At 39.4% G+C, this 26,939-nt stretch overlaps 1 pseudogene; it reads left to right on the top strand.

Annotated features, from left to right (window-relative positions):
• Positions 1-1,464: 1,464 nt before the first annotated feature.
• LOC119731658 lies at positions 1,465-26,368 on the top strand (annotated as a pseudogene).
• The last annotated feature ends 571 nt before the right edge of the window (positions 26,369-26,939 follow it).

The following is a 26,939-nucleotide window of genomic DNA, read 5'->3' as shown; positions in this document are numbered from 1 at the left end:
GTTCACGTACGTACTGTCGTGCATGCAGTGTGCACGTCACGCAGGTGGAACTGGAAGTCATTTATGATAAAATATGCAACATGTACTTGGTGTTGGTCTTGTCAACGCGATTGTTACCAAAGTGGAGAGATTTCTTCCAAATTAACTAATTTCTGATGTACAATATGTGCATACATGGTGTCTTAATGTTCATATAATCACTTATTAATTATCTTATTGCAGACTAGCTCCGTTTGTATGGAAACATGAACTACATGTCGAATAAAATTTCCGTGAATTTTATAAACAGCATTTCATCACGCTACAAAGCGTCATGGGATTTCGTGATTTTTCCGTCATTTTTGGAGGGTAGGTGAGTAATTTTGGTGACATTTGATAAAGTTGGGATGTATTTTGGTATTTCATTTGCTTTTCTGTGTTATATTGGGGGCTAATTTGCTGTCCCGAATATGTAATTTGGTGTTAAATATGGTGGTTGGGATGACGTGTTTTGTGGCGTGACACTGACATGACTGACAAGAACTTAAGAAGCGCAGCACAGGCATGACAAGATGAGATTCCTTGACCGTTTGATGATGTAGTTGCGCTGCAGTAGTGTTTCATGACGTCTTCCAAAATAGTGGGGCAAACTAACAGTCATGACAGTGTATGATAAAGTCTGTAAATGTAGTTATATTGTGATTGGGATTGTGCCATCTAAATTCATGTCTTTTGAAAGTTTGTTTCTCTGCAATTTTGTGCATGATAAAATTTAAATAAAATTGGAAAACAAGGGCCTGTCATTTTTGTGGTGTTTGTGTGGGACAGGTTTATTTGAAATGACAGATTTTGGTCCTGCAGGCTGCAGAGTTTAGCCACACTTAGTTGAAACAGACTATTAATTAATGTCAAAACACGTTGAAAAATAAGAATTTTGTTCTTGAATTATTACACCACATGGACTCGTGGACTACGCAGTTTCAACATCTTCAAGAAAAAACTGGGAACTTGTACTACTAGTTCTGTAGATGAGTAAAATAAGCAGGAATGAATGTAGTATCCTGACGCCACCTCTTTGGTCGTGTACAAAGTCTATTGAGTGCATTTTCAAGGTATTTCCTAACAAAGTTGGACATTTTTGCAATTACTGACCTTCAAGGCTTCATTGAGAATATGTATACATGTATATGAAACCTCTTAATTTAGTTAAATCTACTTCCCAGTTTTTTCGTGAAGATAAATGGAATAGACTCAACCAATAAAAAGTGTTATTAAAAACTGGGAAATCATGACGAGTGTTTACGTTACATGTAGTCCATACAGTCTTAGTAACTAAACTTGTTATTTATCTTACAGATTGGTTTTATGAGAGAATGATTACTTTCTTTGCAAAGATGGCAGACATGCTTCGATGTTTCTGTTCAAGGTGACTCGATTTCAGATTTTACGGACAAAAGAGAGGCAGTATAAAGGTACCTGGCAAGCATGTCTGCCAAGGCAGACGTGTCCCTGACAAAAGGGAGTGCATCAAAAACCAAAAGATCCTTCATCTCCCGTTTGCCGTCCTTCCGTAAGAAGAAAACGCCGCCGCCACAGGAGTCGGAACTTGACATGCATTTAAAGAGTGCAAAAGAAGACCTGAACGGTGGTGTGAAGATACGGCCACCAAGTCAGGTCAAAAATCGTAAAGAGGACGAGGTGAAACGACGGTCTAAGACATCGTCAATTGTTGCGAGCTACGAGAAGCGGTTAAGCGATCTGAAAGACGAGGAGAATAGAACTAATGGGAAAAAGAACAAAGGAAAGTCAGCCACGCTTGGTAACCATGGCAACGGGAAGTCTGTTCAGGAAGGGAAGACGTCATCCAGGTTTGGCTTTGGGTTTACGTGGCAGAAAATCACCTCGATTGAAAACGGAACAACAAATGGCAAATCAGACTTGGGCAGAGGTAGCAATAATGGCGACGAACTGAATGCCAACATCAAAAATGGGAGTACAGGGTCTGGGCTTAGAGGTCACAGTTTGGACTTGAATTTACCCCACGGGTCACCGCCAGATCGGGAATCGACTAGCAGCGTTCGGACTCCAGAGAGCGATCGTAGTTCCGTCAGCTCAAACAGTAGTGCCAAAGTCTACGGGCAGCCCATGCCTTACCGAAGTGTCTTCAGTGACGAGCCGCGGGGGATCAAACGGCAAGCCAGCAGCAGCCAATCGGAAGGCTTGAACTCAAGCGGAATTAGCATGTCCAGATCCACCTCCCCGTTACACGATAGCACCAACAGTGGTGTGCCTCACGAAAGCTCGGATAACCGATCACAGTTGAACAGTACTTTCACAAAAGACAACAGCGCTGGGAATCTTAGCCCAGATGTTATAAACAGGACATTTCCGATTGAGGAATCTCCGACCTGCATCGTCAACAGGACATTCAAGCTAGAGCCGGCCGAGGATTGTGGCATCGCAAGTCAGAACTCTGAAACAACTGTCAAGGAGGAATTACCCAAGGCAGCCCCGGAGTTGGCCCAGAAGGAAAATCCAATTTCCTGTGGTGCTGTTGAGCCCTGCAGCAGCGCGGCAGTGGGGAAAGACTCGCATGACGTGTCAATCTCAGGCCAGTCAGAAGCCCAGTTGCAATCACTTGGTGAGGCCATGCCGCCAGAGCAGGACGCGTCCCGCCCCAGTGCTAGTCCGGCCCATAATATCCCAACCGAGATCAACTCCGCGGTCTACTCCCGCATCAAGACCTCGCGTCCGGGTGGCTACCTATCACCCAGACATCGGCAGCACTCTGGCACAATGGGTGGGATACAATCTACTGGGGATGCCTACTCAACCCCTGCGCGACCCCTTGACCTTGCTTTCCAGCTCCGCAAGCCTCACATCAGTGCGATCAAACACTGCTCCGAGTCGCTGGACTCGTGCGAGCTGGACTCGCTTTGCTCCGAAGACCTGATGTGCGACAGCAGGTACCTGGAGGACGACATGTTTGATACAAGGGACGAGTCGTCGTGTTTACTAAGCCGAAGCCTTAGCGTTGAGGAAACGGCAGCAATGTACCGAACCCAACATGTCTGTCCAACGACTGGTCGCGCAAGGGCTGTAAGCGTCGATCAAGCACAGTTGCAAGCAACCACTGGCAGTCTAGAAAAAAGGTGGGTGACTGGACAGGAAGTGCTTTTCAATTCTTTCTAATCTAATCAATCTTTTGAGATTAATAACTGGGCCAACTTGGTGGCTGCCCTTTTACTTTAGCCTCAACGAGTCGGGCGTTGTAATTACAGGACTAGACCTGTAGCCAGTTCTATTGGATGAGTAATTTGTCTGATAAAGTGAAAGTCATGTCAGTATTCCCAAAATCTGTGGTTTGTGAAAACACGCTGTGCCTGCTTTGTTTCTTTGATAATTTCTTTGGATTACAAGTCCGTGCCTTGTATGAAAAGACTAGTACGGTACATGTATATGTTCATGTACATATTTGTACAATGTACATACCACAAATTTATCAAAACAATTTTTGTCTAGCAGAACTTTATACATTCTTTCTTTGGTCATAAATTGCTGAACCAGAAAATTGGTTTGTCATGGTATTTACTTGGCTGCAGATAGTGCATAGGTTTTTTTGTTCTGCATGATGTGCAGTATTCAACTGCCCTCAGTGAGTAAAGCCTGCGCAAAAAAAAAATGGTACAGTTCATGGCCTTCAAGAAACAAAGTGATTGAATGTAGCAAAAGGTTGATGTTCACCTACGTAATCTTACATCTTTCATGTTGAAATGTTCGCGTACAATGACCATGAAAGATCATGGAAATAAAGATGTTAACCGCCAAAGAAAATTGTCCAATAACATACTGGACAATTTTCTTTGGCGGTTTTCAAGTGTCTTTCAAATTGTCCAATAACATACTGGACAATTTTCTTTGGCGGTTTTCAAGTGTCTTTTAACAGGCATTTGAAAATGACGTTAACATGCAACTTTTACGTTTTTGGGGGTTCTTTTTTAAGTCTTCCATGTACATTTATGTACATGTACAAAGTTGATAAATTGCTTCCATGGAAGATCAATGCTCCTAGTCCTACACTTTATGTTGGCAGCATTTTTGACTTCCTTGTCAATTGCTACAATCATGACAATGCAGTGTACATTGTACATATCATCAGTTTTTCTTGGCACTTTCAGTTGCCTTACATGCCTTAGCAAGCGATGGCTATTCACTCATATCCTATCCCTTGCATGACGTCAGACAGTCGGAACAAAATTTCCTGACTCACTGTACCGTATGGTTCAGCATTGTCCATTCAAATGTGCACAATACAGCAATGTCATGCATTTGCACCATGTGTATTGTACAGTCATGACAGCATATTAGATACAGTGTGTATGCATGACATGGTACATGTTGTATACATGTACATGACTACATGTGTATGTGTACATGTACATTGTTTTATACATTAAACCATGTACATGTATACATGTACATTGTAAATTTTGATTATCATCTAATTCTACATGAACCTCCATGGTACATGTATTATTGAACAGATTGGGGTGTCTCTTTGAAACCTAAACACAATGCATATGTTGTGCCCATTCTTGAAAATCACGCATTCTCGAGAATGGGCATGCACATTCTTGAGAATGTGCAACTGGATCCTTGCTCAATCTTGGCAGAAAATAACTCTTCCAGATTGAGCGCACATTCTCGAGAATGCGCGACAAGATAACGGTCTTGTCGATGCCGAGCACCGGCTGCGCTTGGCAAGTTTAGCTGAATCCTCGTTCACTGATTCTCAATAATTATACTGTTGCAACGCAAGGCGCTGAAAAGTAGAGTGGATAATTATGATAAGTAAAGGCGTATTAATATGGGGGGGGGGGGGGGACCGGGAAAATATAAGAGACATAATAATACTAGTGCAAAGAATTCAGATTTTTGGGATAATAAAAGCGGGGGGGGGGGGGGGGGGGGGGACGTAAGAATGAAGAATGTGAAGAATGAGAATGAATACTGCGACATCCCATAGTGCTAATGCTATTTCCCATTTAAATTGCCACCAATTTATTGTTCACATCCCACCATAACGTCGCAGAGCTGGATTCTATCTAGTCAAAAGAACAATTTTGGCAGCTTCTGGACATCGGTTTTTTCGTGGCACGCATATGATACATGCAGGGACTTGTAACTTGTCTAGCCTAAACAAAGCACTTCCCAGACTAGTTCCCAGTCCTCTGTTATTACAAAACTTCCCATAGTGGGCAGAAAAAAGCAATAATAACAGGTTTAATTTGATTCAAATTATCGTAGTTATACGAGTACAGAAGCATAGCACATTTTCTTTCCTCTTTATATGAATTGTTTCCCTTTTAACCGCTATACAATTCATTTAACATAATTATGTCGTGCAATGTTTGTTAAGATTGGGCAAAATTCATAAATTGTGCACGTGATATTCCCACCCAATCTTAAGAATGAGCGCTCATTCTTAAGAACGCGTGCTCGTTCTTAAGAATGGGCGCTCATTCTTAAGAATGCGCGCCCATTCTCGAGAATGTGCATGCCCATTCTCGAGAATGCGTGATTTTCAAGAATGGGCACAACACATACATAAATATGTACAGTACCAACTACCATGCTGTTTTTAGCTCTCCAACTAAATATACAAATGTACCTGTAGTGTACATTACACAGCACAATACCCATGTAAACTGCACAATTTTTAATTAAATTGTGGGTGTACATGTATCCATACATGTATGTAAATCTGTTCAGAGCTACCTACACTTGAGTGTTTGAATAGTGTCATTTGAGACAGGTTTCTGTTTGTATTTTGAGATAAGGAACAACACCACTGAGTTTCTGTTTGCTTAAAGTTCAACCATAGAACAAAGATCACATAATTTACATAACATACAGTACATACGTGTATTGTACATGCACCGGTGCATGTATTGCATGATACATGTACGTATGTAGCTTGTCAATAATTTAAATTTGTTTACATCTCGTGTTCATTTATGTTGTACATGAGTTCATTACTGTACAGGACTTGGTCCTTGTTGTGATAGATGGAGAAGGAAATTGATAAAATAAAATTGCATTAATTTCCACTTTACATGCGGAGTAGGGATATGGATAATTAAGTTTGACGTACATGTGTGGCGAGAAATGCCGTAGGCAGGTTGGGCAGATGCATGCATAAAATTGCCAATTTACTATGTTTGTGTAGGGTGAGCATGTACTGTACATGTACATGCATACATGTAATGCTACAATCAATCAGACAGTGTGCCCTTAGAGGTACCCCCGGTAGCTCCATGGTTTGAGTGTCTTTCTAACATGTCTAAAGGAAATGGCTCACGGATCAATTACAAGTGTATCAAGGTTTGTATAGTCAGTATGTAAACATTTTGTAACAGCCCATGCCAAAACAAGGCACTTCCCGGCTAAATTCTTTGGTTGTAAATTCAAGTTTGGACGTAACTTCGATAAACAAAAAGACACACACAGAGAAGATAAAGCAGCAAAAGCCGACTTTTTGACATTATGAATGAGTTCTTACAATTTGTGGGCTTCCATGGCTTCGGTTGAATAGTATAATGTAAGTGTATTTTAATACTTCCCGGATCAGCCTGGTTTCGAGACATGACATGTCTATTCTTTTTTTTATCAAGGAAAGAATTTACCAACATTGAACATGGCCTTTACAGTTTACACAATGTTACACAGTCAGACAGTACATCTTTGTCTTACCACAAGGCCAAAACGAACATTGATGTGTTTTTATTAGTGTCATTTGTTTACAATTTTTATTATACTGTACGTTTTGCTCAATGAAATGATGACAGCTGCACTATGCCAGATGGGTCAGACTCCGGCATAGACAATCAATTGTATTGATTATTATAAGTTGATTACTAACAAGTAACAGAAGCATAATTTACTATGCAATTCAAATTGCAGACTTTTAGGATCAATAATCATTTCTACTGTTCATATTGTTCACAGTACATTCATTTTCCGCCATTCCAGATTAACTGCTTGTTCCCATCCTTCATGTTTATACATCTGCTCTCTCCCCCACCCTGTAGGGTCGGTGTGACCAGGGGTTTGTCCCCTTCCCCCTTGGCCATTCCGTCAGGGAGGCGTGGGGGAAGGAGTTTCCCCGCCCACCCGGTGCCAGACGAGCTTTGCCAGTCGCCAGTGGAGGAGCTTCAGTCACTCATTTACAGTTCTAGTTATCGTGATGCAGACAGGTATTGCGTCGGGTTCTTGTTTACAATCGACAGTTGGCCATATATAAGCAGTCCTCAGTACCTATGGCCATTTGCTACTCTGTACTTGTCAAATTTATTTTGGTTGTACCACATACTACATGTAGGCCTATCTTTTGCATTTTAGCTGTCTTTGAGATGTACTTTTTTGGTTCCAAGGAGATGTACATGAATGCATGAGTAGTAGCCGTTCACTGTTTCTGAACTAAAATTATTTTAACTAAGATGGCTGCTTCATGCAAATTGTACATAGATGTATAAATAGTGTACATACCGGTACGTGTAGTATGCGTATGCAGACAGACATTGTGTGCAAACATGTACATGTACATTGTACAGTGTACATGTACAACTTCCCTCTCAATTGTAGAAAGGCCACATATTTATACAAGGAAGAGAGTTGAAAAATAAAAATGTAGGGCCTATTGTAGCTACCGGTATGAAAACTGACAAAAATATATATCTATAGAAGGAGGAATGTTCAATTTTAAGGGTGCGTAGAACCATAGAATCCACAGAGTCGGGGAGTTGAACTCAATTTCACTGGTTGACGTGGATGAGATTTGAGCGTGGGTCACAGAGGTGGGAGGCGAGGACGGTACCCCTGTGCTATTCTAAAAGTAAACCCTACAGTGAAGTAGCCAGATATATGACTTTATTGAGCCATACGGCAAATATTTATCAGCCATAAGTACTGAGGATTGTCTGTTTATGGTCAAATTGTGTTTGCAGTGGGTGTGATCATGCTGATGTTCTGTCATCTTGCGGTTCTTCCTCGTAGAAGCTGCTTCAGTCTTTTGTCACTGATTGTTTTTTTCTTCTTCCAGTTGCGGTAGACTCACGACCTTTCACCACAAAAGGACTGAACAAATCGTAAATTTAGATTGATGAAATTTTTCCAACAAGGCAATATTCTTAATCCTGCAAAACGCAACTTGGTGTAAGAAACCAAAACTACAACATTTTGATCATTTGTAAAGATTTGCAGCTTACGTTTGTGGTGAATGGTCAATAGTTTCTTCTAGTCATGCGCAGACATCCTTCTATTTGGTAGCGGGTTCTGTTTTTTGCTTCAATTCCATGCATGTTGTTACAATTGACATCACAAACATTTTCTGCATACTTGTAGTTCTAGTAGCTATCTTGGCAGAAATGAGGTCTTCATCTTCAAGTCTGGGTGTGATTAAATTTGATGGGAAAAAAACAGATCAGCTCAATTTTATTGTACTGATTCATATATTTTCTTCATGGCCATGTATGCAAAACTTTGTCCATTTCACCGAAAAACAGAATCAGTAAGCAAAGCTTTGTAGTTTATAGCCAGAGTTTAGGGCTTTCCATTTTCGAATAATTTAGTATTCAATTATTCGAAACTGCGTTTGACCAAATATTTGAATATTCAAAACTCGCCAATCAAGTTGCAACTAAGTTGTACGCAAAGCACGTTGGATAAAATGTGCATGCAGCGATCGGTGTTATGGGCCGCTGGTGTGTTGTGCAGTATTTTATAACTGTCAAGGGCTTTCCCACAATCGACAAAAAAAATACTTCAGACAATAAAGCACCGCAACTTTCGGATTAAAATAACAGATGTGTCGGTGCTTTTTTTTTTTCTTTTTTTGAGTATTCGAAGTGGTAAAAAGCTATTCAAATATTCCGTTGATGATCGAATATTGGAATATTTGGTATATTCCGGACAGCCTTAGCAGAGTTTACTTCAGTAGTGTTGCACCATTAGAAATGTTTGTACGTGCACTGCATACGCATAATTGATTGATTTAATGTACATATGTATACGTGTACTGTTATGTTATAACAATTGTACATGTACCTAGCGCAGTGAAAAGAAAGTATGACTGAGCCTACATGTACATTGTACATGAACATGTACACGTATCTCATCTCTGTACATGCTGTAATGTCAAGTTTCACTATCCACAGCACTGTGTACTAATCAGAATTCAATTTTCTTACTCATTTTTTTTTCACGTCTGCATGTTAGAGTGCTTAAATTTTCACTCGTAATATTAACATTCCTTTATCATGTTGATGTGGTCCACTTTGTTCACAGGTCTGCGGGGGAATTTTGTGCTAGAGGTCAATTAATTGTTGAAACCTTTTTGTTTTATTGAATTGAATAATCCTAATACTAATTTTCTTCCTTTTTTTAAACCATGTTTAAAAACATTGTACATGTATATGTTGAACATGTATGTTCTCCTGTGTGTACTGCTAGGAACAAGAGCCCTAGCTTATTTTTCCACGGTAATTTACAACATCTGTGGCAATAGCAGACCGCTCGTTAAATTGTCCCGGCACAAAGTAATTGCCCATATGTTGTTATGATTTACGATACACGTCACTATAACATGACTAATACAGTTGGCATGTGCTAAATATAGGTCATACCAAAAACCACAAAGAGCCAGGCAAACGACAAAGGAAACAAAAACTGTTTTGATATTTGTTCCAGACAACTTGTGCAGTCAGCTTGTCCAGGGTCTATTGTTCATCTATTTTCCATATGTATTCGTTATTATAGGCCTGTCATGCAACTTGAGCTGTAGTGCACAGTCTAAATTTCATATTTGTTCAGTTCATAATTATGTGGTCACACTCGACATACTGCCGTAAGGAAACAACTTTGAAACAGTGTTTGTGCAGTACCAATCGGATAGAAATGTTCTCAAACAGCTAACGTGTAGGGAATACATGACAATGGCAACTTTTATCATCTACATCTAATGGACCTCTTATTGCGATGTAATTGGATCAATTTGTTCTGCTGTAGAGTAAGTGCACACAATGTGGCAGGCAATGTGTACAATGTTTAAAAGGTACGTCATCTAAAAAAATATTGTCAATCCAGTATTTTAGTTTTACAATTATTTAGTTGGGTGATTTGACTATAAACAGGAAGTATTCAGTGCCAGCCTGGGTGTGTGATGACGAATTTTGTACTGCTAATATACATGTACATGTAGCTAATCATGTACGTGTAAAGTCTACGAGACTTTATGTAAAAGTCACTGCGGTAGCCGCTGCGCTGCTACATCAGTTTCCAACTAGCCAACTGATCTCGGCAATTCGTGGTCAAGTGGTAAGACGTCTGCACTACTAGAAAGCAGAAGGTCGCGGGTTCGAATCGAGTCCCACTGAATGAGTTTTCCAAACTTTCACTCCAGAGCTTACACACTGAGTATACAGTGTTAACATGTCGGTGAAGGGCAAAACCTAATATTGAATTTACTGCACATGTACTTTTGATAAAAACTTAACCTGTAGTTGTGATTTGTGATTTTTCTCATGATTTGTGTTCTTGTCAAAATACCACGATTTTCTTCTGCAAGCAAGTTCCAGGAGCTTGCCTTCTGTAGTTTCAGAACAGCACTTTTGCACAGTGATTATAAGCAAGTAATTAATTGGAACTATGTTACATGTATACTTGTGCGTCATGCTGTAGTGGATAAAAATGGAGAAACATGATTCCTTAATGAAATGGTTAGCCTAACACGTCATTCTGTTTAATATTTTGTCCTCCGCAAAACTCCAGAAACAAGAATGGCAATGCCAACCCCTCCCGAGTCCGTTCCCAGAGTGGGGGTAATGCCCACCCCTTACGGCCCCCTAGATGGCCCACTCTACCCCTGATGAAGATGGAGCAGTTATGGTAGACGCTACGGTGTACAGACACATGATACAGGACATGACGTCAGTCAAGACCATGCTGCTCAAGCTCAAAAGGGCGCTCCAGACAGTAAGCAGTATTTTTATCAAACCTTAATTTGTACCTCTAGGTCAATGAACTCTTGCTGGCCGTCAATCAAACAGTGCGCATTGACCAATTAGATCTGGACTTTTGGTCAGGTGACCGGTCAGGTGACCATGGTAGCTAAGTTACAAGCACTGTGAGATGTGTACACGTGGTGCGGGCTTACGGCCATATCCAGATTGGTCCATTCAGTCGTTCTTAATAATTGTGTTTGGTTTTCTTTCATCGTAAATTGCAGGTTGACAACACCTCTTCTCCGTTTGAACATTCCATGGGGCAGATTGTAAGTACTGTGTGAATTTTGACATTTTCTATCAATGTAGAACGTTTCAGAACATGTGGCTTTAGTGACAATTCTAGACATGGACTACGTATTTTTCAATAATACTGAATGGTGACAACATTTTTTTGATACTGAACAATACCAAATGATGATGGCCAGATCTACTGATACTTTTGTGAATTCCTTGTAGTCATGATAACTAAATAAGGTGAGCATTGTGCTAACGAGTCCTCCAGCAAAGCCCTTGAAGTTCTGCCATGCTGCCTGTTTGCAGTTTCCCTGACACCACCTGTCTTTTGATGACTTAATACTCCTCCCAGAAATGGACTTGACAATACCGATTACGGACCACGCTATTTTTGTGAAGATAGACCGTGGACACTCAAAATCTCAATACTGCACAAGCTTAGACAGTACAGTGTGCAGTATGTATGTAGTGTTGGTTTCATTCGAAATCCATGTGACTACATGTTTCCTGTTACAGTAAAAATCATGTGAATACTGTTATGCTTTTAATCTCCAGAGTCCTTGTAGTAGTCTGCCCACCAGCCCATGCAGCGAGGCCAACCCAATACAGGAAGTAATCATTGAAGACCTGAAAGAGGTAGGGTCCCAGACAGGAAAACGGAGGTCAAATGAATGACATAGTCATGATTCAGCTGGTGATCTAGCTGGGTTTTCGAGTCACAAGTAGGACGGGGGTTGAGTCCTTGAGGGAAATTACAATGTTTTACAGAGGTACATTGTATAACGACAGTTTCAATTAATGTATCTTGCGGGAACCGTACACCTATCTGGGCACACAATCACTCCTATCTATGAGGCCCCCTGCCATGGCGCATACGTTGTACAAGCTATTTTTGAGATAATCCGTCGGGGGCAGTAGATAATAAAAATATTTGAGGACAATTTTAGCCTTCATGTCTTTGTTCCCTTAACATGCCGCTGACTTCTTTGTTCTCGTCAAAATCAAATATGGAGTATCCCCATGTAGAGCAGACTACATGTAGTACAATACCATGCCTTCTCTGAGCAATCAGTGGACACTGATTCAACATCCTCTTCCTTTTCTTCTTGTTTCCCGATCCAGGAAAACGCTGTTCTTCGGAAGGAAGTGAAAAATTTGCAAGAGCTGTTTGCAGACGCACAACAGAAGTTGAATGAGCTTCGTTTACAGTCACAAATGGTATGACAATAACCAAACCCCCTATCTCATCAACCCACCCCCACCCCCTTCCCTGAAAAAAATCACAAATTGATGTGTTTCCTGACAGTAGATTCAGTTTTGTCATTTATTAAAAAAGTTTCTTTTTCTTGGCTGAATTCATCTGAATCAATTTGCTAGTAATTTCACTAAGACAAGAGACCTTGTCGATCTTCATCAAGGTAATAATGAAATTCAAAGAACATATATTTGACTACGCCATTTTTCATTTTCAATTGAGTGCCTAATTTGGTTTCTTTTGTATTCAAGCGGAGCAGAGCCTACTTTTGGAAATTGACATGTACATGTATCATTCGTTTAAGAACCACACAATTTTCTCTCAATAATTTAATCATCCTACCACATTTTCCCAATCATTTTCATTATTTTTTCCCCCAACCTAGACCAAGCCGGATCAGTGCAATGTCAGTACTCAGATCACCAGTGAAACGCAGCGTACCAGCGAAACCAAGGACCAATCCCTGCAGGTTAATTTACCAACATCTGTAAGTAGTCGAGTAAGAATTCCCCACATTCCATAAATGCAAAACAGTCCCCATGGAAAAACTTTCAGTCCTTTCATCTATTTTCCAGCTGAAGGACAATTCTTGCGTTATCTAATGTCTGTGACAGATGTTTGAAGAGCTCAGTGAATAAAACCTGAAAAAGTATTTTTCAAGTCTTATGCACCCATCATCTAGTTGTCCAGGAGATTGCAGACTAGGAGTTTGGGATCATTTCTCTGAATTATTAAATAAATATCATGGTATATTGGCTCTGTTGCAGATATTACACTTCCTTTTACAACGCTAGAATTGCCCACAAGTTGAAAATTGTTTTACGGAGGAAGACGGAACAATGGGTAATACCTTGGATCCATAGTCCCAAGTCTGTTTCATCATCCACTTTACAACCAGCTCAACTACCATTATTACTAAACAGCGGTACACCAACATGTGCAAAGTTAACCTTTTTTTTACGGTTTAATTCTATTAAGTTGGTAAGCGGGAATATGTTTCTACTTGTAGTTGTGCAAGTTGCATTCGGTGCCATACAGGTACGAAATCTATCAATTGTATGTTATAAAACACCTATATTCATAGTTTCTTGACCGATGACATGAGTACCAGTATGTCCTGCTGATTGGTTTAAACTCATGCAGCTGTAGATATGTGCCGATTATTTCACTAGAATGATCTTGAATTAAAACTAGTCAAGCTCCAAATCCAACTAAAATGGTACAAAGTCGATGAAATAAATATAACAAAACTTTTGTAGACAGATCACCGTAAAAAAAAAGTGGACTTGAATCAAGACGAGCCCAGCTCGTTGTCTATAAATACATTTCTCAGCATCCAGGTTCCTGTTTATCACAAGTCACTTTCGGCAACGGCAAATGGCGTGAATGCAGACGCCAGCTCGCTTGTGACGATTAAAATCTTAGGCTGCGTAATCCCCAACCGACTGAAGCATTATGAGTCACAGCAAACAGCAAGCATAGGGTTTTTGTTGTTTTCGTACACACAAACTTGTCTCGTCCCTGGACGAGGGTTCGTCTCGTTCTGGCCTCTGGGTTTGTTGCTTGTCGCTATCGCTAGACCTGTATCCTGCCAGTTGTTGACCAAAGGAATCTGTTGTCACCAAATAAATAGTGAACAATGCTGTCACTTGATAAGTAACAAAGTTTATTAAGGTGCACTTTATGACAAAGTTAAATGTCAGGTGTATTTTACTTGGCAATATCAAATCTTCCTGTACATGTACAGTATGCTTGTTTGCCTCGTAACAGTAATCCTCATCATTTGCTGCCATTGACAGGATGGCAGGGACTTGACTTTCAACTTCAATTCTCTTTCTTCATTTGGATTTTTCCCTAAGCTTTTCTTTTTTTGGTCATAATGCTATCAGATACCGTACATTTTAGTTTATAAAATCCACAGTGACGGGGTACATTTGTGAAACTAAATGTTTGAGTCGGGAATTGCAAGGTAGACTAAAATCAAGTATGTGGATAATTTTTGGTACTTTCCTTTGTTTTTTTTTCCATATTACTGATAGCATGAGCTCACCAAATAAAAGGGAACATTTTCAATGTGGTATCGTAAAAACAATAACATGGTTATCTTCACAGGTCTGCCTTTAGTAAATGCCTTGTTCTCAGCCACACAGTCTTTCACGTTGCAAAAATTAACTTAGACTTTATTCTCAGTCACATTGTGAACATAACTAGAACAGGCATTACTGACAATAGCGGACCCTTTCATGGTGAAAAACTATTTTAAAAAGCCTATAAATTTGAGCCGGAAACTGGTCCTTGTACTTGGTTTGTTAAGTGTCTGTTACAATTGACAGAACCTCTCTCTCTCTCTCTCTGTATCTATGTTTTGTATCCCCCCTTCCCCAGTCTTTCCCATCCAAAGCTCCTTCCTCTAGTCCAACTCGTCGCAAATGCAGGGCTGAAGTCAGGTAAACGATAACCCAAAGAAAACAAACAAAATGCAACCAATGCCGCTCCTTTCAACAACAAAAAAGTTAACAGCATGAGGTCTTCTGTTGCAGTGTTTGTGCTTTCTGCATGCTTTCCCCCAGCTGCCCTTGTTCAGATGGTGTCACTCTGTCCAATATGTGGAAAGCGCCCCCTTGTGGTTTTGTTTATCCAGTTGCGTACACTTACAGATACCTGGTGAAGTTCCGTATATGTGCATGCTACTGTAGTGCGTTGTGTTCAGCTTACTGTGGATTTGTTAAGTTTTAAAACAGATTAGAAAACAGATGGATAATGAAATTTTATATTGTTTCTCGAGAAAGCTTATTAGAATGACTTACATTAAAGTTTGCCTTTTCGTAGTTTCAGAATTCCCATCCCTTCAAAGGAAACTTACTCTTGCTTGAAAAACTGAGCAGCGATTTTTCCAATTTTTTTTTAAATGAAGCATGATCTTTGCATTTTTTGCACAAGTTGACCTAAAATCACTCTTCCAGATTGTGTGCTTATTAAAGGCAACAATGTACTTTTCCATGTTTTGTCTGGCGATGTTTCACACACCCACAATGCAGGATGTTTTGATTATAAATAAAAGTGGCAGATATATTGGTGACATCATCTACACGTTCCATATTGCCTCCCCAAGATTCTTTTTTTTTTCATTGATTCTGCTTTCTCATGCTGATGCAAGTCCTACATGTAAAAATATTTTTAGCTTCCCGTTAACTTTCTATTAAAGTTTTTTTTTTAATTTCTCTATGGATACATCTATGCTCTTAACACTTAAAGGTTTATTTTTTTAGATGCCATAACTTTTTAGTTGGCTGTCCTAATCATTTAAAAAGCTTGCACTCCATCAATATATCCAAATGTTACATGTAGTTTGTAGCAACTAAATGTAGCTCAATAGTCAGAGACAAAATTAGTCATGTAGTTTTACAGTTTTGAAAATTGGATTCTAGGGGTGTGCATCCCATATCGGAACTGAGCGCCCAACTGCTGATGTCACGAGCCGGTTCAAGATTATGGGATTGGGTACCCGTAACCAACTTGACTAACTTCCAGGATTTGAATTTTGGGGTTGGGTTTCTTTTACGGGTACCCGTGTTGTACTTCAATAGGGTATCCGGTGTCTGTACATGTACAGCCTGTCTCAAAAAAAATGGTACAATTGAAAACGATTTTTTTTTTCAATATTAAATCTCAACATAAGTAAGTCGTTTTGAGCATCACATTAAAGAAAAAAGACCAGGCTTTCCAATACTTTTTGTTTCATCTCATTTGCTTTTGTCAATCCAGAGATAACTCCAGTTTACTGCGGAACACAAAAATCGAGTTTGTTTCTTTTGCCAAGTTGCAATCTTTTGTGAGCTTCAAGACAGCATGGCACAGTACTCGAAACAACTCTGCCCATGCATAAAAGTGGCACAAAATCGATTTTGGTGTATCGCACTAAATTGATTATATCTCTGAATTGACAAAAGCAAATAAGATCAAACAAACACTATTGGAAAGCCCAGTCTTTGTTCTTTAATATTATACCAAAGAATGACTTATTTTGAAATTTCATATTTAACCAATTTTTTTTCTGATTGTACATGTACCATTTTTTTTGGAGACAGGCTGTACATGTGCTACCCGTAAATGCACACCACTAATTAATTCAGGGCAACATATTAACTGGATGTGTTGAAGGACATGGTTTCCAACAAGCACATGTAAATTGGTTTATAATAGAATTATGAAGGTGCAGAATGTTACACTTTGGAAAAAAATGTATTTAGTGAAGAAGGCAGGCCCTTTTCTTTCAATCCCGGATGAAGAAATAACCTCTCACATCAGTAGCTGTCGCTTTTAAGTTTTAACTTATTTTGATGTGTATCTGGTTGCTCTGCCAGGATTTCTGAGGCTTAATTCAAAGCCCCTACTTAACAGAAGCGACAGGTGTTGAGCAAGATACAGGAAAAAACTAGCACTCTGTTAAGCTGCAATTTTTTTTCACAGGCAATATCAGCCAGAAGGTAAAAGTAAACAAGCATTTGGCCAAACTGGAATTGAGCCCCGTCTCCAACTTGGATTTATCCCTGGACTCTTGTCTACATTTTCTTTTGTATTGGATCGGTACACCGACTAAGGAAACCCGACTTGCAAAGTCCGGATGTGAGTCTAGGACCCATTTATCTCCCTTAGAGAAGTACGTCAGAATAAAGGTCAGAGGGTCAAAAACTGAGCTTGGGACCAATTTTTATGCAGCTGCACAGAATTTGCTAAGCTGAGAAAATATTAGCTGAGCAAAACAAGGTTACCAGCTAAAAAGTCATTCAATGTATACTGGTTGGTACTTGTGCTCAGCTGATTCTTGCTTACCAGGAGAATTTACTCAGCAGTTTATCCTGCGTAGCAGCTCAATCAAATTCAACCCCAGCATCGGTGAATTTATGAGACCAAGGCTTGGAGAAATTTGAGAGTCCCTTGAAAAGAGACTGAAAAATTCAGGGGAAAAAATTGTGCAGTGTTGAAAGTTATTAGATAAACAGTTGATCAATCTGTCATCTCTGATACGCGTCGGCAGTTGATCTTTCTGGGTCCCTTGTTTCTCTGTACGGTTCATTACTTGCAAAATGTTGAGTCATTGCTCCGTCACACTTACGCAGAATCTTTCTTAGCAAACCTATTTGCAAATGGAGGGACATTTTTTTAGCCGAGTTGGACTCGTATTTCTCATGAATGTATAGTTGTCTTTAGTGTTTCATATTGATTTTGATGCAGGGTAGTGCAGTCATAACAAAATTATGTTATTTAGGATTTAAACCCTTAAAACATGTCCACATAATGTAGGTCTCTATTGGTGCATGTAAAAGTAGGTTCCAACTTGCCATGTGCTGCCGCTATAAGCATGCTATAAATATGATTATAATAGCATGCTGTCATGGCTGCGATCAAATGATTACAATGACTGATAATAAACAGGACTTTTATTTTGTTCATTTGAAGATCGTTGACTTAGGTTTTGTTGCTGCCTTGTCCCAAATTTTTTGTGTTTTTGTTTTCATTTCATACATGTACCATCTGTGATTGTGCTGTAAACAGATGTGATTTGCATTTTATGTTGGTATTGCAAGCATGCATGTAACAGCCACAGCCAACTACTCTCAGCCCACCACTCCCTACCCATCCTAGCCCCCCCCCCCCCTCCTTCAGCCCACCCCTTCCAATTCTTGAAACCCCACCCAACCTTATCCTTTCGACCCACTGCATCATCCCCATCACTCAATTTCATGTCTTAGAGTGTCTATAACGTAGAAGCTCACCATCATACTTCACCAAGTTGCACTAAGCCAAGTTCCAGTAGATTTCAAGGCCTTCATTTGTACAGATGTTTTGTGTGGTAGTTTTCATTGTCTTGTGAAGCATCTTTGTCCATTTGGTTTAGATGTTAAAGGTCAAAGGGTCATACATGTAAAATGTAGTAAACCTAAGATGATTTGGATGGCGAGGATATTTTGACAATTAATATGATACCGGTACATGCAGATAAAACTATAAATGTGTTAAAGAAACAACCAGCCTTTGCAAAATACAAAAAGGAGTAAGGCGGTTACGAGCCAGATACGCTGTGCAGATAGCTTATCTTTTTAATGAAGAGCATGTTAAAATCAGTGTTCGACATGAAATCCTAATGAGAAATTGTTACCTTTTGAGTAAGAGTGCATTCATTATGTGAAAAACATGAGAAGGCGTAATTATTATGTCCGTATGTCAGTGTAGAGAAATAGAGCAGGAAGTCACAACTAGAGACTAAAATGTTATTTCCTTGTTGAAGCATGCCATCATCACATGGAACTGTTTCTTCCAATAAATCGTGGTTTAGGCTGCATTGAATTCTGTCTTACTTTCAGTATCTGTGAGTGTCAATAACCACAAGGTGCTCGCTGAAGTTTCACTTTGATGAGATTCAGCAACTAGTTAAAAAAATGTTCCCTTCAACATTGAGACTGAACTAAAAATATCAGTGCCAAAAAAATATTTAAAAGAAGTTGGTTTGATTTCTTCCAAAAAAAATGAAATGAAATCGAAAGCTAGAGCAAGGAAATCATGGTGCATTGCACGTATTGTATTTTGTTAAGGATCCTTAATTGTTATCCCTCCTGCATGGTTCATTATGTACATGTATACATCATAAAATTATTGGTCTTGCTACAAATGTACATGTACATGTATGTCAATAGTCCATAGGTTTGACCTTGCCAATGTCATCATCATTCATTAAAACCTTTTAATGTTAGTGTCATTTTTTTCATCATCTGTACATCATGTGTTTCATCATCTGTTCATCTTTCATCATCTTGTACATGTTTACCCTAACCTTTTTCCCCCAACAATTCAGATATCATTCATTTGTATTATATGCATCTTTGTCCAAAAGAGTACAGAAACGCTACAAAAATTTGTTTAGCATGGTTATACTAGTAAAAAGTCTTAAAGGGAAAATACAACATTTGCAAACATCAAAAAATAAAACTCCCGAATCATTTTGAAATACCTTGCTGGACTGTTAGTGAATGACAGTGTAAAGCATCCTGTAAAATCATGGCACCTGGTACACTGTCATTTTCAAGAAAAGTGGTATTTTTGTATCAATTTCCAACGCTGATCGGCCGACCAGCGTTGGAAAAAAACTGGCTTTTTTTCAAATACTGGCCCCAATTGACCATCACACTTGTTTGCAATCGATTACACACCTATGAACGGGTACAAGCCAGCTAGACTGGTTCCATGACCTTACAATTCCCCCAATGTATGTAAACTGCTCTGTTTCTTCTTAAATGGAGTCAGGGAACCAGACTACAGGAAAATGATGGTTTTTCTTGGTTTGTAAAGCATTTTTGAACCCAAAACCTCAAAAAAGTCAGTGTAACTATATTTGCTATATATGTCCAACCCCCCAATTCCATCCATTTCTGAAAATTACAGCAAAAGCAAATGATGTATATTCCCTTTAAGTCTCCTTATTTATTAAAAAAAAATGCACATATATTTATTTAGTAAAATATTCGATGCGATTGTCTTCTGCTCAAGCTTGTCATGAGAAGAAAAAAAAGAAACTGCTTCTGAAGATGTATGTATTATTCACAAGCTTCAAGTTATGCACTGGGTGTTATTGTTGTCGTCATTGACAAAATCAGATTTTTTGACTCTCTTTTTGCCTCCCACTAATGGTGTATTCAGTGCATGCATTTCTGTACAAACATAAGCTGTGCAAAACTGCATGATACCCCTTCCCTCAATAATTTATATTGTTACGCTAACTCCCATAATGCATTATACTAAATCTTCATTGCCATTACCACTGAATGATTTCTTACTAACGTCGATCGTTTTATCTAACTTCTTCCCCCGTAGTAAGATAAAGGCTGCCTATGAGGAATACATTCGACTCCATAGTCTCAAGGTAGCAACTGTTAACATTATAGCAATGGTTGAATCATGTGTCACACGGCATGGCATTGTGTTCTGTTTGAATCATGTACGTGATGTATTTTATCGTGCATTTTGTGTTTTTGTACATGTAGTTGGTGTTAGTGACTTATGTTGGGTCATAATGTAATGGGTCACAGTTCCGGCAGGCATATTACACGTACACCTGGTTTTCAGGGTAGATAGACTCAACAAAGTTGTTTAGTTGCGACCTAGGGCTACTTACAGGTACACAAACATTTGCAATTGATCTGTGCAAGAGCGATAGAGGGCGGTATGCGGCTTACTCACACAATTGAAGGGGTGGCACACCACATGTACGACCATGACAACTCCGTACACTAGTGAACAGCATTATAACAGCACTGTCGGTACGGTCCATGTAGTAACTGTAGAAGCGGTTGTATGCACTGGTTCGCTGATAATCTTTGTGGTCCTAAGGAACAGTCTTACAGAAAACCCATGTGCTCTTCACATTGCATTGCTCTTTCAGTTTGTTTTAATCAGACCAATAATCATGTTGGGAAAGCCTGAGTTTTATTTGTTTCTTCATGTACTCCAGCTTCCTTTTGTGTGTGTGTGTGTTAAAAAGTACAGAAACAATTTCTTTTTACTGTAATACATAAACATGTTTATATTTTTATCCTTGATGTGTTCTGAAGTCTTGTGACAAGTACCATGTCAGGACTAAAGACACTAGGGTGGGGCAAAATTCATTATTTTCAAAGAGGTTCAAGGGCGCAAATACTCATTGGAAATCCGTTTGGGTAGTTGTCCTGATGCATCTGAGATTTGCTATTCCCTTGGGAATTGACACTTTATTTTCCTATTTTCCAAGATGTACAATTGGTTTCTTCCCATATCCCAGTCTTTGAATAAACATTATTATAACGCCATCTTCAGAATGATTAAAGGCTGCCTGAAATCAACTCACTTCAAGCCACAAGCAACTACATTGTATTTCTCGGGCAATTTAATTCCTCGGGTAGTGAAGTCATGATTTCAATTTTAAGTTTAGGAATCTGGTTTGGATGCCGGCATAGAGTTGCCAAAGCCTAGGGACGACTGCACTCTGCATATTTCACTGTTTGTTGCCCTTATATGTTTGCACAGTTTCAGGCAGACACTGTTCTATGTAGTCACCATCAGGATTTAATGGCTTCCAGTTAATGTCCAAGTTGTAAGTGCAAGAATCATGTGTGATTGAAGAGACAGTGTCTCACGGATCTGCTTCTTAATTGCATCCTGTTTTTTTCTGAATGTGTTTCCTTGGATGCGTCTGACAGTATGCAATTCATGCATGATATGGAGTTCAGAGAAATGCGTTCAATTTGCATTTTTAACCCAAACAAGCTTCTAAAAGCCATTTAGTGATGCAGTAACATTCCCAAATGGACCCAGATGAACCCAATGCAATACATGTACATGTACTTGTATGGATCATTGGTAAAGTCTGTCATGAGCCAATATGGCCCATCAGTCATTTACCTCCGGTTTCCTTGGCATGAAACGACTGAAAATGCATGTATTTCTATTCCCCTGGATGAGACCCAGGTCAATCGCAGGTTACTCCCCAGCTAATGCCGGTACCCATTTATACTCCTGGGTGGAGAGAGGCAAGTAGGGTGAAGTGGCCTGCCCAAGGACACAACATACATGTATGACAATCAGCTGGATTTGAACCCCTGACTCTCTGATCATGAGTCACAAACTCACAAACCCTAACAACTAGGCCACTCCGACACTTACGGAGCATTAAGTCTCAAGTAAAACTGTAGGGACTGGGTTCTACCTTTCTCAATCCTTCAAATTCCTTCAAAACCTCCTGGTAGCTCATGAAGGATGGGAGAGTAGGGTTAAATAAAGAAATGTCATCGACCTGTTTATCCAGACTTCATTTTCATAGAGTTGCACTTTATTTTGATTTCTACGGCCAAATTTTGGTCTGATTCATGTTTCTGTATATTTTTTTTGCATCACTCTTAGAGTATTAGAATTTTCTTCTGTGTTTAAGAATTATGACAACTTTTTTTGTTATATTAAATGAAGTATAGTACCTGTACTTTTGTTGAAACGTTTGAGAAAACAGACATTTATTTTTCAGTTTTGTTTTACAGCCAAAAGTAATAATTTGTCGGGTGTTAGAAAAGGCGCTGTGTTCATGTACATGTAGTGTAATTGGTACACATTGATAGCAAACAGATAACTATTGTATTGATCTAATGTATTGTGAAATTTTATACTCTTAATTCTCGTGGAAAAGCAAGTGATCTGTTCCGTTTTGCAATTAGTTTTCTTTGCATTTCAGTCTTTTTTACTGCAAACTAACACATGTTCTATTTTGCTTGTTTGCTGTGCATTGGGACACTAACATGTTTGAAGATTACATGTATGCCAGTTTAACATGTTGAAAACTGTACTTTGTACAAAGCAAGCTTTTGACGTTTCATCGACAACAAATACTCATAATTTTTATTCCTTCAGACAGTTGAGTACACTAGGTACTCTTGCCTTAAAAAAGAAATGCAATAATTTACCGTACGGACATACATATTTGTTTCTTCAACAGTTAAGATAAATACATAACATTGCAAAACAACTGTCATATCTTCAGAATCAGTTTTGGTAGACACAACAAGCTGAATCTAAACCACTACATGAGTCAGTTCTCTGCCACAGAAGTGTAACGAAAAGCTTGTTTTTCCTTCACAGGTAGGGGAACTGGAGAAAGTGTCCCATGGGGCTTCTCACGAAGGGAGCCCCCTCAAAGTCGGCCGCTCCCCAACCTCATCACCAGAGCCCTCCTCATTCCAGCTACCAGATCCGATGGAGACATCTCCTCCTGAGACAAGAAGACATCAACAGCGAAGCCTGACTCCACCATCCAGCAAGAGCTCCCCGGAAAGGGTACAACCAGGAAAGATGTCCAAGACAAGGATTCCCAGTAGCCCAACTAAGGAAGGTACGGCTGTTAATTCTTGCTTGGCAGGGGTGACCCAGAGTTCCAACAGAGAATCTCAGAAGGCGACAGGCAGCAAAGCATCCCAGACCATCCAAGCATCTCCAAGCCACAAGGGAACCTCTCCAGGAGCTGCTACCCAGAAGGCAGGTGGTCCCAAGAAGCAGACCAGCAGATCCAAGCTGATGCAGCCAGCCTCCTACAAGTCCAAACTGACTGGGTCTCAAGACAGTCTTATATCAGATGGGTCTCAGCAAGATGATGGAAGCCAACCTGCTGAGGATCGGAGAGGTGGTCCCCTCAAGCGTCAACTTCCTCAACCCCAGCAGTCGAGGAGTACAGGGATTGCCCAGAAGTCACAGTCTGGGAACCGACAGGGGATGCTAGAGCTCCAGCAGAAGGGCATGCTTGAGATCAACGGCAGCTCAGATGGAATTCCCAAACCTAAAGAGATCAGGATGATGCCCAGTCGACAGCCAGCAGGGAAGCTTTCTGGGTTGCCTCCTAGAGGTCCCTTAGCGCAGACTCAGAAGGAAACCCAGTCACAGGTTGAGCACAGAGAGAACGGCAGTGTTCCACTGAAGATCCCATCGCTGCTACCAATGCCCAAGGCTGCTGCAGCTACTAAACAGGAACCAGCTACCAATCGCAGAGGCGCTGTCAACAGGCAGCCAGCTCTCATAGATGCCAACTCCAACCCAGTTTCGATGCAGAATGGAATCTCTGTAAAACCATCTGGCTTACAGCAGCCGACGCTTGTCAGGAGAGCAGAACAATCAGTAGCAACATCAGACACTCGACCTAAAGCTGGTCCCATCCCGACCAGTCAGTTTGCTCGCAGGAAGCAGTCTCCACCAGGACTTGCTCGGGGCTGCCCATCCCGATCACCCGAGAGAGAATCATCAGAAGAGGAGCAGGGTACACCACCGGCGTCTCCCAAGACAAGAGGGCAACAGCCACAGCAGAGGGGAAGCAGGATTGCCTTGCCTGTCCGTGGCAGGGGGGCCAGCAAGCTTCCACGAGGTACTGGAATCCCAACAAGGCGCACCAATAATACCTAATGAGGCGAAGGTTTTCAGGGTCAAAGGTCATTTTAGGAAAGCATTGGTGTAATAGATTGATGATGTTTTATGGAAAGAAAGAAAGTAAAAGTTTCTTAGTGTCAACACTTCTTATCTGAAACATTTAGAAATATAAAATTATGTACAATGATGTACACCCGGAAATGTTTCCCGAGAGATTATTCCTATCATTTGGTTTTGGTAAATTAATTCTTTAATTACATTTGGTGAATTGAGGGTGTGGTAAACATCAACAACTAAAAAAATGTTGAAGGGCCGATATCAAATTTTCAAATTTACCGATTAATTATTTACATGGGAAGTTCACAATGTTACAGATTTACTTATGAAATGCCAATGGTTCTTTTCCTCTAAAAAGTAAGGAGTAGCAGACATAATTATCAGACTTGACCTTTAAAACTTGAAATGAGCTTTTGAAGCAAACCCCATAGATTGTGTCAAATTTCTTATCTTTTGAAACTGAAATTTATGCTTGTTAAAATTAAATCTAATGTTTGCATAACTAACGCATATCACATGTAAACCATCACGTTGTCTTTCATCATTTTTGATGTCGGGTATTGTATGGAAAAGGAGGCACTTAGAGTTGATCCACCCATGTCACATTTTTAAGTCCAGCAAATTGGTCATTTTGTAATAATGTGAAGGCCAAAAAACACTGTACAGTAATTAATGTAATACATTTAAGCTAATTAAAATGAGGCAAGTCTATGTGCACACTTCCATATTCTGGACACATCCTTGTAACAGTCATATATCTAAATGTTATTTAAAAATTATCGATTTAAGATGTGTCACAACCACGATAACAGAGAAAACGAATACACTTTTTATGATTTCCACTCTATTTTTGTAAATAGCAAAACAACGAATGGAACGATGTACAAACTTTTGCCTATGTATGTAAGTGTAATTAAAAATGTAACATGATGTAAATTTATTTGTCAAGTAACAATTGCTGCGATGTACATAACGTGGAGTAGCTGGATTTGTACAATTATGTGAAAGTGATTGTGTTGTACTTGAGCCCTTGTCCAATAGCTGAAACATGTTTTAGATTGCAGAGTTTGTGAGATTCCATGGAAAATGAATTAAGGCTTTGTATCTGGGTTTACTTGATTGTTGGCTTAGGGTTGACTCATACCATGCACCTTTAATGTCACAATGGTCTTGATCATCAGCCTAAACTCTCACGTCCTTACTGAACTGTGTCACTGTGTAATTGTCAAGTTCTTAACATCATGTGTAATTCATTGATCACTTCTAGAAAATTAAGTGCTTGAAAATCAGCTGATAATGATATTTTGTGTGTTAACATGTAAACGTATGTGACAAAGAAGATGCTACATTGTATGTTGATGCCTTTGTTCGATCATGTACATGCATTATGTTCTGTTGAAATAATGGTACATTGAGATGGGTTTCTTTGAACACGACACCTAGAAGTATTTTTCCTGGGAATGAACAGATTGCAAACTTGCAAAATCAATACACCAGAAAAATTCATTTATTTTGTACTTTAAACAAAATAAAAATTCATCTGTAAATTACGGCATGTAGTTGATCAGACATTTGTAACGATGAATTTGGTCTAGGAATTGCTCATTTTTGAACACTTATGGTGGTTTTTTTCGACATCTTTTGAAAGGGCCAGAAAATTTTGAGAAAACCTTTAAACTTGTAACAGTCTGCTGGAAAGTAATTGACATGGTCATTTGTTATTCATTGGGAACCATACTTAATTGTGATGTGCATGTACAGTGTATGAAAACTTGCTCATCAAAGTGTATGATGTAATACAATGTTATCTACAATGCACATTCAGCTGATGGTTCATTACAGCATTTGAATAATCTTAGTAGCTGTGTGAAGTACTAAAGTTAGTCTAGTAACTTGACTCAATCAGAGAAAAAACTGTGGCCCTTTTTATGGTTAGATTGAAAACGAGGCTCTACTGGCAAACCATGATCACTTGAAGGGTTAATTTGTAGTAGCTACATGTGTACATGTACATGTATGTAAATTATCCTCATGTAACTTCAGATTTGTGTTAATTCCAATGTGGTGATTATTTCAGGTACTACATTTAGTGCATATATTAATACTGTGAATGTATTATTCTTCCAAAAGGGGCAATTTTGGAGGATTTTTATCTTCATCCACTTTATTGGGTCTTTACATCACATCACTGCTTGAAAATTACAAGTAAATTTACAAATAGTATTTTCTGATATTGTTTCTCCCCCTGCAAAAAACTCTCGCTACAAAACAACTCGACGTTTAAAATAAATTGGTCAACTAAATTGTTTGCTGCATATCGAAATGAGGGGATATTTCCAACCTAAAATCTTAGATGCTAATATTTCTCATATGTTTAGTGTTAACAATTACAGTACTTAAAACTGATATAGTTGGCAGACAAA

Source organism: Patiria miniata, unplaced genomic scaffold (genome assembly GCF_015706575.1).
Source record: "Patiria miniata isolate m_02_andy unplaced genomic scaffold, ASM1570657v1 HiC_scaffold_24, whole genome shotgun sequence".
Classification (NCBI taxonomy): Eukaryota; Metazoa; Echinodermata; class Asteroidea; order Valvatida; family Asterinidae; genus Patiria; species Patiria miniata.
This window is presented reverse-complemented; position numbering and strand designations above follow the sequence as displayed.